The sequence below is a fragment of the Humulus lupulus genome, chromosome 8, assembly GCF_963169125.1.
Source record: "Humulus lupulus chromosome 8, drHumLupu1.1, whole genome shotgun sequence".
Classification (NCBI taxonomy): domain Eukaryota; kingdom Viridiplantae; phylum Streptophyta; class Magnoliopsida; order Rosales; family Cannabaceae; genus Humulus; species Humulus lupulus.
This window is the reverse complement of record NC_084800.1, coordinates 3,524,838-3,545,087: the sequence shown is the minus strand read 5'-3', so window position 1 is coordinate 3,545,087 and position 20,250 is coordinate 3,524,838.

The window sequence follows — 20,250 nt, the reverse complement described above, 5'->3', positions numbered from 1 at the left end:
GAATTCTCCTTCATGGGGGCGGATGTGTGGGAGAGCTTCTTGGAGAAATTCAAAGCTCGCCTTCAGCACGAGACCGGGGAGAACTCCGCAGCCGCTGAGCAGGAGGGCGAGGTGGTGACCTCATCGGAGCAGCCTGGCGGGGCCTAAGACTTCTTTTCCTTTTACCCTTTGTAAACATTTTTTTTTGTAACTTTGTATGAGGTTTTCTAACCTCGAGACAATTGGTTTTACCAACTTTTTGCTTTTAATTGATTTGCATCATTTTACCTTTATGCGTTTTGGCAATAGTTTTAGTTTTTGTTGGTGTTGCGATTGATATTTTATGCTTTTCTAGGAAAAAACATAATCAATTTTGAGCCAACTTCTAAGATAAGTCCTGGTTGCATCCCGGACATTGTTTTTAAAAACTTAGTTCGCGTTAATTTTTTATTAATATCTCGTGCTTTTTAAGAAAAACAACGATCAATCAATTTGAATCAACTTCTAAGTTTTAGGACCTGGTTATATTCAGGACGTTAATTTGAAAACTTACTTCGTGTTAATTCTTGATTAATATCTTGTGCTTTTTAAGAAAAACACCGATAAACCAATTTCAATCAACTTCTAAGTTTTAGGACCTGGTTATATCCAGGACGTTAATTTGAAAACTTAGTTCGTGTTAATCCTTGATTAATATCTTGTGTTTTTTAAGAAAAACACCGATCAACCAATTTGAATCAACTTCTAAGTTTTAGGACCTGGTTATATCCAGGATATGACTTAGTTCGCGTTAATCCTTTATCAATATCTCGTGTTTTTTAAGAAAAACATCGATCAATCAATTTGAATCAACTTCTAAGCCTTTAAGGCGACCTGGTTATATCCAGGCACCATATGCCCCCCAAGTAATTAGGAAAGGGTCTTTCGTGGTTACTTGAGATTACATTCGCAACTAGACACAATAATGAAAAAAGATTTAATTCTCACTGCTTGATAAACAAAAAATGGCCTTTCTGAATAAGCCTTACAAGGGTGTTACTGATAATATTTCTTCAAATGGATGGCGTTCCAAGTTTGTGGGACCGCTTCTCCATTAAGCCGAGCTAACTTGTAGGTTCCTTCCTTTATGACCTCGGTTATTTGATATGGCCCTTCCCAGTTTGGTCCCAATACTCCATCTTTGGGATCCTTACCGGCTAAGAAGACTCTTCTGAAGATCAGGTCGCCAATGCTAAAGGCGTGTTTTTTACCTTTGAGTTGAAGTAACGAGTGATTTTTTGTTGGTAATGCGCGAGCTGGAACTGCGAATCTTTTTGTTTTTCATCAATTAGGTCGAGGGACGCGCATAGTAGTTCGTGGCTGCGGTCTTGGTCATACGCCTGGACTCTATGCGAAGAAACCTTTATCTCGACAAGAAGCACTGCCTCACTCCCAAAAGCCAAGGAGAAAGGAGTATGACCCGTAGGAGTCCGATGTGAGGTCCGATATGCCCACAGTACCTGGAGGAGCTGTTCTGGCCAGACCCCCTTGGCTTCGTCCAGCCTCTTCTTAAGGCTCGCATTTAGCGTCTTATTGACAGCTTCGACCTACCCATTAGCCTGGGGGTAGGCCACAGAGGAGAAACTTTTTTCAATGCCGTACCTTTCACAGAATTCGGTGAAGAGGTCACTGTCGAACTGAGTCCCATTGTCGGATACGATTTTCTTTGGCAGCCCGAACCGGCAGATAATGCTTTTGACCATGAAGTCGAGGACTTTCTTGGAAGTGATTGTTGCCAAAGGCTCTGCTTCAGCCCACTTTGTGAAGTAGTCTATAGCCACCACAGCATAGCGGACCCCGCCCTTTCCAGTAGGGAGGGCGCCAACCAGGTCGATTCCCCAGTCCGCGAATGGCCACGGGGGCGAGATCATCTTCAGCTCAACTGGGGGAGCTCGGGCAACAATGGCGAATCGCTGACACTTGTCACATTTCTTGATGTACGAGATTGAGTCCTTCGACAGAGTGGGCCAAGCTTTGCCCCCCAGTGTGGTCCCCGCAAAAACCCTCGTGCACTTCTTGCAAGATGGTCTTTGCTTCACCTGGCAAAACACATCGTAGGAGGGGTAGGGAGTGCCCACGCCGGTATAGCACCCCGTCTACCATCGTATACCTTGGAGCCTGGTACAGTATCCGCCGTGCGTCATTATGCCCCTCGGGTAACTTTCCTTCAGTGAGATACTCGAGGATGGGGGTCATCCAGGTCAGTCTGGCGTTGATCATCTCGACCTCCGCCCTGACCTTTTCTATACTTGGTTTCTCCAAGAACTCTACCGGTACTAACCCCAAAGCTTCCGTTTCCCCTACCGGTACTAATTTTCCACGGGCTATTAGCGAGCTTGGCGAGGGCGTCTGCGTTAGCGTTCTGCTCTCGAGGTATCTGCTTGATTGAGCCTCGTTCAAATGCGGACAGCTCGACTTTCACTTTGGCCAAGTAAGTAGCCATCTTGGTCCCTCGTGCTTGATATTCGCCTAGCACCTGTGATAAGCGTACAAAATATACGCTTATTTATAACATTTTCAGATTGATTTGGTTGTTTTTCTCAAGAGAAAGTTTCTATTTAATCTGTTTGGTGAATTTGTGCAGTGTGTCGTAATAATTCTGATTTGTTCGAGAATGTTGATAAATATTTGTTTGAGTAGTCAGAATTGGTGACCATTTGGGAAATTTGGTACAGGCGATATATCGCCTACCTTGGGCGATATATCGGCATAAGGAGGAATTTCAAATTTTGACTTTGCAGAAACGACATCAGAAACTTGTGTTTTTATCGAGCACGTTCAACAGGCAATATATCGCAGTGTCTTAGGCGATATATCGGCACAAGCTGGGAATCACTGAAGCATTGAACGGAGCTGGCCTTCAGCTCCTGGGCTACCCTTAGCCCGACCAACAAAACTTCGTATTCGGCTTCGTTGTTGGATGCCTTGAATCTGAATCTCAGCACCGAGTGGAATCTATGCCCTTCTGGGGATATCAAAATGATTCCAGCCCTGGAGTCGTTCTCATTAGATGAGCCGCCCACGAAGATCTTCCATGACGCCTGGGCCGAGGTGACCTGGGGTGAATCTTCCACAGAATCTTCTCTGAATCCTGTGCATTCCGCCACAAAATCGGCCAGGGCCTGGCTTTTTATTGCAGTTCGTGGGGTGTACAAAATCTTAAACTGACTGAGCTCAATAGCCCACTTCAACAGGCGTCCCGATGCTTCAGGTTTTTGCAAAACCTGCCTTAAAGGTTGATCGGTTATGACGTGTATTGAGAGGGATTGGAAATACGGCCTGAGCTTCTGGGAGGCCGTGATAAGACAAAATGCCATCTTTTCCATCAGCGGGTATCGGGACTCAGCCCCGAGAAGTCTCTTGCTGATGTAATAGACTGGTTTTTGAACCCGGTCTTCTTCTCGGACCAATACGGCACTGGCTGCATCTTCTGTGATAGCTAGGTAAAGGAAAATAGGCTCCCCTGTCGTTGGCTTGGACAATACGGGCAGCTCGGCCAGATGTGCCTTCAGGCCGAGGAAGGCGCTTTCGCACTCCTCTGTCCACTCGAACTTCTTATTTCCCCGGAGCAGGTTGTAGAATGGCAGGCACTTGTCGGTGGATTTAGAAATAAACCGATTGTGGGCCACCACCCTTCCTATTAGGCCTTAAACGTCCTTTCGCGACCGTGGTGAGGGCAGCTTGAGAAACAACTTGATCTTATCGGGGTTTGCCTCAATTCCTTTAGTGTTGACAATGAAACCCAGGAATTTTCCAGACGCGACCCCCTGTGGGTTAAGCCTCATGTCGTACTCCCTTAGTATCTTGAAGCATTCCTCCAAGTCAGAAACATGGTTATCGGCAGTTTTTGACTTGTTCAGCATGTCGTCCACATATACTTCCATGTTCTTCCCGATCTTTTTGGCGAACATCCTATTCACCAATCTCTGGTATGTAGCACCGGCGTTCTTCAGTCCGAACGGCATGACCTTGTAACAATAGATGTTAGTTGGGGTCATGAAGCTAGTGTGCTCCTGGTCCGCCAGATTCATGGCGATTTGATTATAGCCTGAGTATGCATCCATAAAGGACATGAGCTCGTACCCCGTCGTGGCGTCTACCAATTGGTCGATCCTCGGCAAGGGGAAGCAGTCCTTGGGGCAGGCTTTATTCAGATCAGAGAAGTCAATGTAGGTCTGCCATTTCCCGTTGGGCTTCGGGACCAGCACGGGATTGGCGACCCAAATCGAAAACTTGGCTTCACGAATAAAACCGCATTTCTTGAGCCAGGCTACTTCTTCTTCTAGGGCTTCAGCTCGGGTTGTTCCCAGGCGCCTTTGTTTCTGGGACTTCGCAGGAACGCTCTTATCCAAATGAAGGGTGTGCATGATGACCCTTGGACTGATTCCCACCATGTCCTCATGTGACCATGCGAACACATCCAGGTTCTCCTGCAGGAACTTGATCAGCTCCGCTTCCTCTTGCCACAGAGGTTTCTCCCGAGCTTAACCATCCGTGAGGGATTCTGTGGATCGATATTTACTTCCTCGAGCTCTTCAATAGCTTGGAGCTCAGAATTATCCTCGCCTATTCGGGGGTCAATATCCTCACTTAGGACGACATTTTCCCCTTCGGCGCTCTGAGGTTTTTCAATTTCAGGATTAGGCAAAGGTTCCTGAGATTCCTCTTCTCCACCTTGGACGACCATTGTTAACTGCCCGGGTTTCAATTTTCCCTTCATAGAAATGCTGTAGCATTCCCTGGCAACAAGATGATCGCCATGGACGGTGCATATCCCTGTGGAAGAAGGAAATTTCAGCGCGAGGTGGCGGACGGAGGTGATGCCTTCAAAAGCTATAAGTGTAGGTCGACCCAAAATGGCATTGTATGCGGCGGGACAGTCGATGACCATGAATTCAAGGAGTTTTGAGACTGTCCGAGGTCCCTCCCCTAAGGTGATCACCAGCTCAATCGTCCCTATAGCCGCCGATTCTTCTCCAGAGAAACCATAAAGCATCATGGAGGTCGCCTTCAGCTCGGCGACAGACAATCCCATCTTCTCTAGCGTGGACCGGAATAGAAGGTTTACCAAGCTCCCATTATCGATCAGCACTCTCCTAACCCTCCGATTAGCGAAATGCACTGCTACGACCAGAGGCTCATTATGAGGGAACTGAACGTGGCTGGCATCTTCTTCAGTAAAAATGATTGGTTGCCTTTCCAATCGCTGCTGCTTTGGCAGATGCTGCTCGGGGACGAACTCGACTCCATTATGAGCCTTATGTTCGTTGACGTACCTCTTTTGGGCACCTCTGCTCGTGCCAGCCAGATGAGGACCTCCAGAGATTGTGGAGATCTCTCCTCCTATCACTAGAGGAGGGACGTCCTGATCTACCCTAGACCCGGGCTGAGTGACCGGGACTTCCGGAGCTGGACAGGCTGCGGGAACTCTGTACTGCGCGTACTGATTCAAGGGGCCGGCTCGGATGAGAGTCTCAATCTCATCCTATAGTTGTCTGCAGTCATCGGTATTGTGGCCAACGTCATTGTGGAAACGGCAAAACTTGGAGGGGTCTCGCTTCCCCTTCTGGTGCTTTAACGGCTCCGGCTTCTTCCAGGGGAGGCGAGCAGAGTTTGCTAGGAAGATGTTCTCCTTGGAGTGGGTAAGCTCCGTATAAGTCGTGTAGACCGGCTTAAATTTTTCTACGGACTTATTCTTCTTTGGGCCGTGCTGGTTTCCCTCGTCGTTCCCCTTTCTCTTGCCTCCACCAAACTGTTTATTATGTGTAACGTTCTGGGTCGCTGTCACGACCTCCGTTCCCACTCCAGTGAGCTGCTCAGGGACCTGGCTGGTTCCTGCAGCTGAGGCTTGGGCCTCCTCCAAGTTGATCCACCCCTGGGCTCTATTTAGGAATTCATTTACGGAGCTGACTCCCTTCCTTTGTATCTCATTCCAAAGTCCCCCTCCGACGAGGATTCCAGTTCTAAAAGCCATGAGCTTGGAGCTGTCATCTGCGTCTCTAGCCCAAGCAGCGACGTTCGCGAACCTGCTTAGGTAAGCCTTCAGAGGCTTGTCGAGTTGTTGCCTCACGTTGGCCAGGGAGTCGGCCTTGACGCGGGCAGCCTGGGAAGCTCGGAATGCTCTCTTGAAGTCAGTAGAGAAAGTTTTCCAGGTGCTGATTGACTGTTTCTTGCTTTGTTTGAACCACTGCCTGGCCGGCCCAGTTAGTGTGGAGGGAAATATTAAACACCTCAGCTCGGGGCCAATGTTGTGGGCCATCATCAGGGTATTGAACATACCAAGATGATCTGACAGATCTCCGTCTCCGTTGAATTTGGACAGGTGCGGCATACGGAAACCGGGTGGGTATGTCGTTGCTGTTATGCTGGGGGCGAAGAGTTCAAGTTCGTCCCCTGAATCATATTCGTCCTTTTCTTTCTCTGACATGAGCTTCCTCATTAGATCCTCCATCTGAGCCAGGCGCTCAAGGGTTTTGTCCTGATTTCCATGGTTATTCCGGGGCTGTTCAACAACTCCGGATCCATTGTACGCATTTGGTGGGTTATTGTCCCTCCTATCTTGAGATAGGTTATATGGGACATTCCTGCTGTCGCGTACCTCGGACAGGTCTTCCCTTGGGCGAGCATGGCTGCCATTTCCCACTGGGTCTCCCCTTTGAGAGGTAAGACGATCTCAGAGATCGCCCCTCGGGGCGGCTTGAGGACTCTGTGCCGAGCTTAGGCGTTGACGCAGGTCTCTACCGGAATATCTCAGACTGCTCCCATAAGCTGGAATATCTCAGACTGGCCGAGGAGGAGACGGATATCTTATCGGTGAAGGAGGATGTCTGACCAGGGATGCAATCTTGGTCCCGTCAGGGCGGACTAGGTTAGGTAAGGGCCTCTTGGCCCTGCCAACCTGCGGGTCTTGCGCTTGGCGGTCTGAGCGGGGCGCAGGACGGCTGGCCGAGACGGGCTGTCGCTGTGAGCCCTCCCCGAATCTCCTTCTAGAATTCCCTCAAGCCCTCCTGGGTGCGCTTGAGGGTGGTAGTGAGCTGGGAGTTGAAGTTCGGACCGATCGGCTATACTGTTGCTCGGCCCTGGGTAGTTCTTCGAAGGTTGTCTCTCGATGGTGCGATGAGGGAGTAGAGTTGGATGTCGGGGGTCTGGCCGACTGGTTAGGCCTGGACCGATTAACCTGGCGGGACTTATGAGTCTCGCCTTGCCTCTTTCTGATGTTAGCGTCGGTTGTAAGAAGGGGTAGTCGGGCCAACACCTCCTTAATCTGTTGATTAGCTTTCGCTAGCTGACTCCTCAGCTGAGCATTCTCCATTTCTACTGCCGTGTAAAAATTCGGATTCGGATTAGGAAGCCGGGGTGCCGAACTTCTAGTGTCATCCTGGCTTATTGGCTGCTTGCCCGGCCGCTGCTGAACTTCGAGGTCCTGCTCACCGGAGATGGCAGCATGATGGGCCTCCTGCCCATCATGTTGGTCCGCCTCGTTACCGTGTCTTGAGCGAGTGATCACCATGGTTGGGTATTTGCGATAGCACCAATCTAACAAGCTCTCAATGAAAGCACCAATCTGTTGACGCGGTTCTTCGCCAACAGGTAATTAAGAAAATAAGAGAATGAGATTAGTGCTAAGTAATGAACCGAAACAGATGAATGATCTTAAAATGAACTGACGATACGAATACTTTTCTTAGGTGGTTCAAAGGTTAAAATCCTTCTACTCCACCAGCCACTGTTATTGCTATATTTCAGGTATTCTTTACAGGGTATTTCTTTACACAATTGAATCTAACCCCTTGCAACTCCCAGGGTCTCCATATTTATAGGAGAGGACACCTGGGGGGTTGGCAAGGGGGGGGGGGGGGGGTCATCCCGTGACCTCCTTTCCCATCATGTCTCTTCAGTGACATTCATGATTAATTCCTAAAACCTGACAAATGAAGTGTGGTTTAATCAATAGGTAAGGGGGATAATGGGCCGCACGGCCCGACCCAGTCGTGGGTGCCTGGACACGCACGTTTATGCTACGTGTCCGAGAATTCAGGGATATATCAAACATGTGATGTCTGATATATGCACGTTTACATTGCGTGGTTGACTCTATAAAGGGTCACGGCTTCCAACGCAAGCTCGTGCCTCGAGCTGGGTGCCTTCTCAACCCGCGGTCTTCATACCTCCGATTCGGCTCCTTGGTAATCTTAATAAACTTTCGGCTACCTCAAGCTAAAGAGGTAGGACCTGATAGCAGCAGCTTCGGCCTCGTGGCATCCACGTGGCTGATATAATTATGCCATATCTCAGCTCGCTAATAGCCCGTGGAAAATTAGGGCGTACATAATCCATATTAATATAATTAATAAAAAATCAGGATTATATAATAATATTTTATAATATTTAAATTTATATTAATATAATTATTAAATATCTAGTCTTGTATTATATATTATTATAATAACGATATTTTATAACATTTAAATTTTAATTTATATTAATATAATTATTATATATGTAGTATAATATTTAAATTTATATTAATATAATTAGTAAAAAATTAGGATTATATATTATTGTCATAATAATATTTTATAATATTTAAATTTATATTAATATAATTATTAAATATCTAGTCTTGTATTATATATTATTATAATAATGATATTTTATAACATTTGAATTTGAATTTATATTAATATTAATATAATTATGTACTTTTATATTAAATATTATTATAATATTTGAATTTATATTAATATAATTAATAAATATCTATTTTAGTTAGTTTTAAATAAATATTCCATTAAATATTTAGAATATTTTATTAAAGTTAACAAAACAAACCATTAAATCAAGAATTTTCGTTATCTACACACTTTTTATTAAATATCTAGTCTTGTATTATATATTATTATAATGATATTTTATAATATTTAAATTTATATTGATATAAGTATTAAATATCTAGTCTTGTATTAAATATTATTATAATAATAATATTTGAATTCATATTAATTAAAAATTAGGATCATATATTATTATCATAATAATATTTTATAACATTTAAATTTATAATAATATAATTATTAAATATCTAGTTTTGTATTTGTTACACCCAGATTTCGAGCCTTAAGAATTGTGATCTCGAAAGCTGGATTCGTTAGGAATGGGTTCATAATGTCTGGAACACGTGTCAGCAAACCTAAGCACTAGACCTACAAGCAGCGGGCAGCTTTGAAGATGGTAGCCTCGAAACCATTACAAGCTCGAAAGACAGACATCATAACACGTCTGTTCTCGGATGGCCTCGGATCAAGGTCTCCGAGCCTGACATAAGTGTGAGCTCGAAGTCGTATGACCTCCGGGAAATGTCATAGCTCGAAAGCCAGTAAGAGACCTGGGTGGGAACAGCATTAACAATGTAGATTGATAACTCTGAATATCCTAGTGAGTCATTTTGGATAGACACGGTCTACATTGATTGTTGTAAATCCCCTATAATAAAGGGATATTTATTATTTAGTTATACGCCCCCTGATCTTCAGGGGACGTTTCCTTGTATATAGGATTACAGGCTTTTAATGCCATTAAATTTATTTACATATCCAGAATAACTTCCCGAAATATGTGGGATAGTATTATGAAATTTCCTCTATAAATAGAGAGGTCATGCACCATGAAAAGAGACCGAAATTTTGTGATCTTGAGAGAAAACTCTGGTGAATTCATTCTTGAAGAATTTCCAGAGATCATCTTAAGTTTTAATAACAAAGACTTGTGGACTAGGCAGAGTTAATTGCTGAACCACGTAAAAAATCTCATTTGTGTTATCATATTTCCTTGCCCATAACCAATTATTGTTTTTGTGCTCTTATTTCACTGTTGACGAAAAATGGCGTCAACAGTTTGGTGCATTCATTGAGAGCCTTAAGCATCCAGTCCCTGAACAAGTTATGGCCGCTAATGATTAGAACGTTCCTGAAGAAAATTATCCGAGAGGCCCTGGGAAACAGCCGATGGTAAACCCAGATGTTGAAGAGAGAAGCGGATCCTCCGATTCTCGGGGACCACCCGCACCACCAAGGGATGAGGATATGTATTACAATCTTGAGCGGTACGTTCCCATTGTGGAACTTGAAAACCGGAAGCTGAAATGAGGAGTTAGCAAGGATAGCCACACAGGCGCAGGCGACTCAGCCCCCGCCTCCGCGTGAAAACCAAGCTCCCCCTCCTAAGGACGTGCATGTTCCTCCCCGCAGGCCTCGTGGGGGTCCACGAAAGAATGCTGCCACAAGAAGGCCGGAACAACCTCTGGCACTAGCAGAGCCATCCGCTCCCTCGAGACCCCAGAGAAGTACTTGAGCTAGGGCCCCGGTTAATCCACCTGTGGAGGTACCTGCAGGAACTGAGAACAACCGAGCCCCTACAGAGGCTCGAACTCAAGTCCCTGGGAACGCGCAAGATACAACCAACCCATCTCGGGCAAACTCCGGACCGTCCAGACCATGAAATGGGTGGCAGCCACCGTCACCCATACGGTTCCCTCCATCGCCTATAAGATATCCTACACCTCCTCACAGGAATGCTCAACCAGTTCGAGATCAGGACGAAAGGCGTGCGGGGAGGAGACAAGGAAACAGGGAAGCTTTCCAGGAGCGGAGAGGCGCCCTATCTGAAAAAAGTCAAACGTCTCGGTCTCGCACGGCAGAAACGAGGCGGCACGAAAAAGACCGATCTCGAAATAATCATGCGACAAGTTTTACTAGTGATGACTCTAGAGATACTAGATCGGTCAGCATGATCGAGGTCGAAAGAATACTGGGAGCCGTAGGAATCGCTCCGACCTACGGGAACACTTGAATCAAAGTCGGGGTAATGTTAACCCGGTAAACCCGGACATGAGGGATCGCTTAAATAGGCGTAAAGACCCCCTGCGGAGGCGCGAACCTGGAATTGTGATCGACGACAACCGATTCCAGACAAGACCCCTCGCGGACCCAGTCCAGGAAAGAATTGATCAGTTAGAAAAGACCTTCAGGCTTTTGAAAAATGAGCAAGGTCAGGATCGATATGAAGATTCTGATGAAGAGCTTGAACCGTTTGCTCCCCATTTTTCCAACACTCCATTTCCCCAAGGATTTTAGATCCCTCACGTCCCAACGTTTGAGGGAAAGTTCGACCCGCACAGCCACTTGAGTACATTCAATACCATATTGAGAGCAAGTAACGTGGGTTACGAGCTCAGATGCATGTTATTTCCAGCATCACTGACAGGACCAGCCAAAAGCTGGTTCGAAAAATATAAAAGACACTCAATAACTTCTTGGGATCAGCTGTCTAAAGACTTCAAGAAGCAGTTCAGATCCATGATGGGGATTAGACCTGAGGCGTCAACCCTGACTAACGTTCGGCAGCAGTCAAGAGAGACATTGAAAAGTTACCTTACAAGGTTTAACTTGGAAGTTGCCCGAGCTCAGAATGTGGATGACATCGGTCACTTAATGGCTGTCCAAGCTGGAGTTATGCCAGGAAGTGTTCTCTGGGACAACATGCAAAGAAACCCGGTGAGGTCCTTAACCGAGTTTAACAAACAGGCACAGAGGTTTGTCAATGTAGAGGAAGCGAGGTCGACACTTAATGTGACTTCCCAGCCCGTAACTACAACGACAAACATGAACTCTGCCTCAACCTCGGCAGACCCATCAGCTTCAAAGCCTGCTGCGGAAAACCCTTCCAAGAGAAAAAAGAACGAAGGGAGTAACCCCGAGGCCGAAGGAGGAAAGAAAAAGAAAGGGGAGAGATATTTCTCCGTGTACAGAGTGTACACCGAGCTCAACGAGTCTTGGGAGAACATATACCTGGCTAATGAAAACCAGGTCCCCTTCAGGCGTCCTGACCCAATGAGAAATCAGAAGTCCAAGAGGGACTCCAGCAAATATTGCCGATTTCACAGAGACATCGGGCATACTACTAACGAATGTCGACAGCTGAAAGACGAGATCGAAGGATTGATCTCGAGGGGTTACTTCAGAAAATATGTCAAGAACCAGAGTACTAATCAAGCGACCGCGAGCCAGAGATCAGCCACGTCGCAACCCACACAAAACAATAATTCCCGAGCTAGGGAAGAGGATAGGCCCCCGCCGATAGATGGAGAAGACATGATAACCATCTCGGGAGGGCCTCATCCCGCGGGCATGGGCAGAAATGCCCAAAAGATATACGTTATAGAGCTGAAGACTGGGGATGGGTCTCCCTATGAACCCGAACCTAGAGCTCCAAAAATTCAAAGGATTGAATCCCAACCAATAACCTTCACTGAGGAAGACGCGTCCCATGTTCAGTTTCCTCACCATGATCCGTTGGTCATCACTCTCCAGCTGGCAAATAAAATGGTCCACCGAGTTCTCATAGACAATGGGAGCTCAGTTAACATTCTCTATAAAGCAACCCTTGAAAAGATGGGACTCTCCCTTCGCGACCTGAAAGCATGTGCGACTACATTATACGACTTTTCAGGAGAAGGGACCGCCTGCATGGGGTCCATCGAACTCCCCGTGACCTTGGGAGACTACCCAGTCTCGACGACCAAGATGATGGAGTTTGTGGTAGTGGACCTGCCTTCGGCCTACAACGTGCTGCTCGGGAGACCCGCCCTGGTTGGGCTGGGGGCAGTCTCGTCCGTCAGGCATCTGGCCATTAAATTCCTGACCCCTAGCGGCGTCGGGACGTTGAAGGGAGATCAGTTAGCTGGAAGGGAATGCTACAACATTTCCTTAAGAGGAAAGAAACAGACTAGCGCACAAGCACTCGTCATTATTCAAAGTAAAGACAGGACAGTCCTAGAGATTGATGAAGAAATCGATCCAAGGGTTGAGGAGAAAGCTGACCTCGAACCCTTAGAAGAGCTCGAAGAGATTCAGCTCGAGGAGTACGATCCCTCGAAAAAGGTAAAGGTTGGAAAACACCTCCAAGAAAAGACAAAATAGCAACTAATTTGCTTTTTAAAGAAAATCAGGACGTCTTCGCATGGTCACATTCGGACATGGTAGGGATAAGTCCAAATATAGCAAGCCACACACTAAATATAGACAAAATCTTCCCTCCGAAGCAACAAAAGCGAAGACAGCTGGACGACGACAGAAAGAAGGCACTGAAGGAGGAGGTCGACAGGTTAAAGGCGAACCGATTCATTAGGGATGCTTTTTACCCTAAATGGGTAGCCAATCCAGTGTTGGTCCCAAAACCTAATGGGATGTGGCGGACCTGTATTGACTATTCGAACCTCAACAAAGCTTGCCCGAAGGACTGTTTTCCATTACTGAGGATTGACCAGCTCGTGGATGCTACGGCGGGGCATGGACTGATGTCGTTCATGGATGCCTATTCTGGATATAACCAGATTCCCATGCATGCCCCCGACCAGGAACATAAGAGCTTCATAACGGATAAGGGGCTACACTGCTATAATGTCATGCCATTCGGGCTCAAAAATGCTGGGGCCACATACCAGCGACTCGTGAATATGATGTTTTCAGAAAAAATAGGGAACAACATGGAAGTTTATGTTGACGACATGCTTGTCAAGTCTCAACTTAACAATAACCATGTTGATGACCTCGAAGAGTGCTTTGGTGTGCTCCGGAAGTATAACATGAAACTAAATCCTCAGAAGTGCACCTTCGGGGTATCTTCAGGAAAATTCCTGGGCTTTATCGTGAACGCTTGTGGAATAGAAGCCAACCCTGACAAGATTCAGGCTCTGATCGACATGCCCTCACCTCGAAGACACAAGGATGTCTAAAGTTTGACCGGCAAGATGGCGGCACTGAGTAGGTTTATATCAAAATCTACAGACTGTTGTCTCCCGTTTTCAACCATTTAAGGGGAGGCAAGAAATTCGAATGGACAATGGAGTGCGAGCTGGCCTTCCAGGAGCTTAAAAAGCACCTCGCAGAACCCCCCATCTTATCAAAACCTGTTACGGGAAAAGTACTATACCTATACCTTTACACCACCGAACACGCAATAAGTGCAGTGCTCGTGCGAGAAGAAGAGAAGGTACAGAGACCCGTCTATTACATCAGCAAAAGGTTACTGGGGGCAGAGTCGAGATACCCCTTGATAGAAAAGCTGGCTCTCAGCTTAATTCATTCATCTCGTAAACTTCGACCCTACTTTCAGGCGCACCTCATCCATGTGTTGCCTGATCAACCACTTAGGCAAGTCCTGTCTAAACCGGAGGCTTCAGGTCGACTTCTTAAATGGGCGGTTGAACTCGGACAGTTTGAGATCACTTACCACCCGAGGACGACCATTAGGGCCCAGGCATTGGCAGATTTTATAGTGGAATGTACTGGCATGACCAATGATGAAGTTATAATCCCAGCCCACGAGTTGTGGAAACTTTACGTCGATGGTTCATCTAATGAAAATGGATCGGGGACAGGGGTCATTTTGATTATCCCCGCAGGGAGCAGATTTCATTCCGCCTTAAGATTCGACTTCAAGGCGTCGAATAACGAGGCCGAATACGAAGCTTTACTGGCGGGACTTCGTATAGCCAAAGAGCTCAAAGCTAAAGCAATACATTGCTACAACGACTCCTAGCTTGTGGTCAATCAAATCTTGGGAGAATACCAGGCTCGTGGCACGAAAATGGCAGCTTATTTAGAGAAGGAAAAATCCGCATTGGAACATTTCGAGTTTTATGCAATCGAACAGGTTCCCAGAGAGAAAAACTCAAATGCAGATGCCTTAGCTCGACTCGCTACTTCCACCGAGAATGATGAACTAAACGTTGTGCCCATAGAACACCTCTCGGCACCCAGCATTAACGAGCCGAAGGAGGAAGACGTGTGTATGATTGAGTCTGAGCCTACTTGGATGACCCCGATAGTCGAATATCTTGAGACCGAAGTCCTTCCAAAAGACTGGAACCAGGCTCGAAAGTTAATGTATCAGCTTCCCCGTTACACCATTTTGGACGGAAAGCTGTTTAGAAGGGGGTATTCCATGCCATTACTTCGGTGCGTAACTCCACCCGAAGCCAAGAAAATCATCGAAGAAATTCATGAAGGGTTCTGTGGAGACCATACCGGGGGGCATAGCATGTCCAAGAAAATCATACGCCAAGGATATTTCTGGCTTACCATTAAATCAGATTCTTTCGAGTACGTAAAGAAATGCGATAAATGCCAGAGATTCGCCACGATTTCTCGAGCTCCACCATCCGAGCTGACCATGTTGACTTCCCCATGGCCATTCGCGGTATGGGGAATCGACCTCATAGGCTCTCTCCCAACTGGCAAGGGCGGTGTGAAGTATGATGTAGTTGCCGTAGATTACTTCACAAAGTGGACGGAGGCTGAACCATTAGCAACAATAACTTCCAAAAAGGTCCTTGACTTCGTGGTAAAAAACATCGTATGCCGAGGAAAATTGTATCCGACAACGGAACCCAGTTCGATAGCGACTTGTTTACCAACTTTTGCGAGAAGAATGGAATAATAAAGAGTTTTTCGTCAGTAGCTCATCCTCAGGCGAATGGCCAGGTCGAGGCTGTAAACAAAACTCTCAAGAGTTCGCTAAAGAAAAAGTTGGAGGAAGCAAAGGGACGATGGCCCGAAGAATTGCCCCAAGTCCTATGGGGATATAGGACTACAGCTCGGACGTCAACGGGACATACCCCATTTTCTCTAGCATACGGTTGCGAAGCTATGTTGCCTATCGAGGTCGAAATTCCTACAATCCGAACTCACATTTATGACCAAAACTCGAACCACACTCAGCTCGAAGAAACCTTAGACTTGATTGAAGAAAGAAGAAACAAAGCTCAGTTGAGGAACGCTGCCTACCAACAACGAGCTACCAGGTACTTCAACAAGAGGGTTCGAGATCAAAAATTCGGTGTGGGAGATTTGGTGTTAAGACGCGTATTTTTTACAACACGAGATCCAGCAGCTGGTGTGCTCGGGCCAAATTGGGAAGGACCATACCAGATAGAATCAGTCATCCGGCCCAGTGTTTACAAGCTAGCGAGATTGGATGGGAGCCTGGTACCGCGAGCATGGAATGGCAAACACCTAAGACCTTACTACCAATAGTATAGGAAGGATGTTGCCTATAACCATGATTGTTTATCTGTACTATTTTGTCTACTTTTGAATTCCATCAAATAAAGATCTATTTCGTTCAATATGTTATGTTTCTCTTTATTTTTGCAATCTCTCTTAATTTAATAACCTATGATCACACTCATAGGATATTAAGGGGGCATCATTGGTATATATACCATCAGCTTGAAAAATAAAATAACATAAACGAAATACATGCAAGCATTTGGAGATAACCAAATGCGCCAGTTGGGACGGCTTGGATATAACCAAGCTGTAAAAAACGTACAAGTGTTTGGATGTAACCAAATGCGCGAGCTAGGATAATCTGGATATAACCAAATTATAAAAAAAAAAGTGTATGGATTACAAACCAATCACAACCTTAAAAGGTTTGGAACAAACCAGCTAGAACTAATCGACGATAAGTTGGAACCTAAACCTACTTCGAGATAAGTCGAGATCAAGGCTGGAATATCTTATGGAAAATTAGTTTCGAACTCATAACCTTGGAGAAATAACCGAGGACGAGAAAAAGTAACTAAGCAATAAGATATAACTAAACCGTTTGCATTACACACCATACAAGTACTTTCGGGTTCATGGTTAAAGTAATATCCGACCTTGATAAATAACGAGATCGGAAGCGAATAATTCGAGCAAACGATGCATGAATGCATTGAGTCTTGAGCCTAAATCCAAACTATGTTTGTACGAATAAATAAACATATACGATTCTTTAATATAAAATGTGCAAAATATTTCAAACCAAGAAATAAAAAGCATGAGTATTAAAAGAAAAATAAATTGTATCAGCCATACGGGCAAAAAATAAAACAATTACAAAAATAAGGGGACACAGCCCCAAGATGAGATTCAAGAAGGAGCAGTCTCCTTGGCCTTCTCAGCATCAGTGGCATTGGACCCCTCAGGATGAATTGCATGACTATCCTTCTGAGCAACCTCGGTGGCGGCCTCCCGAGAAGCCTCCTCCGCCTCAAGCCGAGCATTCCACTTATCAAGGAGCTTTGCCTCAAGAGGACCTAGGAAGCTGGTATCGAGGTCTTCATTATTGGCCCACATTATGTACATGGCCAAATCAACCGCCTAGTCCTTCTTCTCTTTATACTTGGCAAGGAGGCGAGCCTTTTCACCTTCAATTATATCAAAAGTGGCGGCCTGGTCTTCTTCGAGCTTTTTGTTAGCCTTTTGGAGCCGAGTGTTCTCCTTCTCAAGCTCTGTGAGCCTGGCATTCTCCTTCTCAAGCTCCGCGAGCCTAGCATTCAGCTTCTCAAGCTCGGATGCCATGGCCTTAAGCTCCTCGGCTCCTGCCTCAAGCTTTGCATTTGCTGCCTTCAGGTCATCACTCACTTTGATTTGAAGATCCTTCGCCTCCTGAGCATAGGACTTGCTCGAATGGATCTTGTTATTCAACTTATATTTGAGCTGGGCAGAAACAGCAAGAGTCTGACACAAAAAAAAACCATCATTAACACTCGGACCGTCTATAAATATAACTAAGAAAAAGAAAAGGGGGGACGAAAAGTTACCGCGGCGGCAAGCTCGATACTCTTCTCATAGAGGGCGGTGCAGTCTCGGGCGTTGTTCAAAAATTGCCATTGGGGAGCGTCGAAGCTGCTAAAGCTTTGGCCGATTCGGGACAAGACGTCCGAGCCCAGCGTAGCCCCATGGGATCCAGTAGCATTGTCAACTACATACTCCTCAACGTGAGTACAAACTGACAGCTTGTGAGTTAGAGAAGCAAAAGGCTTTTTGGGAGGTGGACCGAGTGTCGGGTGAACCAATACAGGAGGTTTAGGCTCGGCCATAACGGAGGCACCGACCTGTGAGGTCGGCACCACAGTAGAGCTCGTGGCAGGTAGAGCCGGGGGAGGAGGTGTCTTTTTGGTCCTCTTAAGGACCTTGGCAGGCCGGTCGACCTTTTGCGACCCCCTGGGGCGTTTGCTCCTCTTGGCACCGCCACTCTCGAGGATATTGTCGAGGTCGGAATCCATAGCACCTGCACAGTTCCAATCAAGGTTGAACATATTGCTAACAAACTTGGAAGATAAAAAAAAAACCAAGTGGAGAGAAACCTAACTGGAACTCTCCTCCGAGCTTGAACTCGGAGACCACGAAATTCCCCCATCTTCAGAAGAGGCGGGGGGAGTACCTTCCCTATAGGTGGACGTCAACCTCGAAAGGTCCCTATAGTCATTGGTCCCATATTGGACGGCTATTCTGTCCCACACCTCGTTCAGACTGTACATAGTGTCATACTTCCCGAGCCAACTATCAAACCTATGAACCCGATCATCTACCCAAGTCCATATATAGAAATGGTCCCTATCATCCTTGCATAATACTAACCTATCGGGTTTGTGTTTTAATAGGGTGGGGGACCACATTTTTGAGCTTAGGATGACTGTACCTTGATCATCCGAGCCCGAGCTCGAGGCTTCGTCGTTGGCCTCGTTCCCCGACTGCGGGCTCCGTCGGCGAACCGGAGGCGGGGGCCTCGCCTCTCTCCTTGGAGGGAGGATGCCTGTTGGCAAAGGCACGAGCTCCCAGAGGTCGTACTTTTTGTTGGACCAATCCGAGGTGGACTGGCCATCTCCCAAAAGCCCGCAAGCTCGGAGCTTACTCTCATGCAAAAGATATGAGAGAGACCTCCTGCCATAAGGGAGTTGGAGCAGAGCCTCTTTATGCTCCTTCATCACGTCAATGGGAGTAGGACGATGATAGTTTGCTGGAAAATAAAACACATTTAAACTAAGTACGAGCCTACAGACAAAAGTCTGAGCACAGAGATAAAGAGGGTTGGGGTACTTACGAATCCGTCTGAATGAATAGTATCGAGACGGGGACAGGCCATCTGTCCAGAAGAAGGCCTTCTTGAAGTTAGGAGGATGGTTGGGAAGATCCTTGAACACCTTTTTCTCCTTGGGATAGCTCGAAAGATAGTAGAAGCCGTCCCCTCCTCGAGCTCGGGAGGGATTGCTTTTCAAACAAAAGAGATACAAGATCTCTTCTGGCGTGGGTCCTTCCCACTTCAACTCGTGGTACAACGACTTCAGGGCAGACAGAACCCTGTAAGAATTAGTACTGAGCTGTAATGGAGCCAACCCAACAAAGTTTGTGAAGTCCTTGAAGAAAGACTTCAAAGGCAGTAACGCTCCTGCCTTCATATGCTCCTGCCTCCAAGTCGCGTACCTCAGCTTGTTATCAGGATTTCCATCTCCTGGGGCGCGACAGCTTCGCTCTTGTGAGGTAGGAGCTCGACACCTCAAGGAGCTGGACAGTCTGAGACCATGGAAGGCCAGGTCATCATTTATCTGACCTAGTGAGGTAACCGAGCTCCAGTAGTGCTCTGCCTCGAAGAAATCCCTCCTCGGCTGCGAGGTAGAAGGCTCCCCCATCAGTGAAAATTGGAGCTCTCCCGGACTGTACGCGATGGTCACTCTTAACTTAGGGTCGAGGGGGATCGGCCTGGGTCCTGAATCAGATTCTGGATAAAGGGCCTCTCGAAGGGTTATCTTCTTCATTTCTATGACCTCGACGATTTGGCGGCGATAGTGAGCTCGGGTTTCCTCTTGTTCGCGCGCGAGATCGTATTCACAGATCAGACGTTGATTCCGAGCAAACAGCGGCTCTGGGCTCGGGGTTTTTGGCGAGTAAGGAATTGCCAGTGACGACCCCCACCGTCTTTCCAGATTCTGTGGCATCTAGCGAGAAAGAAAAAATGGTGAGGGCCATGCATGAAAGGATTCAAGAATTGCGAGCTTGACAAGACAAACTCAGGTGCTTAGGAGCGAAACGAACACGATACTAAAAACCCGATTAAGAGTCGGAACGTGTATTCTACGAGAAAAAGGAGGAGAGTGGATAAATTTTTTTAAAATCCCAAAATATCAAGAAAAAAGGGTGACGGTTATTCAGAAATGGTAAACTTGGGTATCGTGCATTCTTTAAAACCAAGATTTTGTACCCGATATCTTGGTGTGCAAGATATGTCTTTTAAATTTTGAAAACCCAGAAAAAAGAGACCTTGTTCTACATCAAAACAGGATTTGGAACCAGTGACTTAAACCTAGCATGGAGACTTAAACGTGAAAGCCTATCGGTCAAA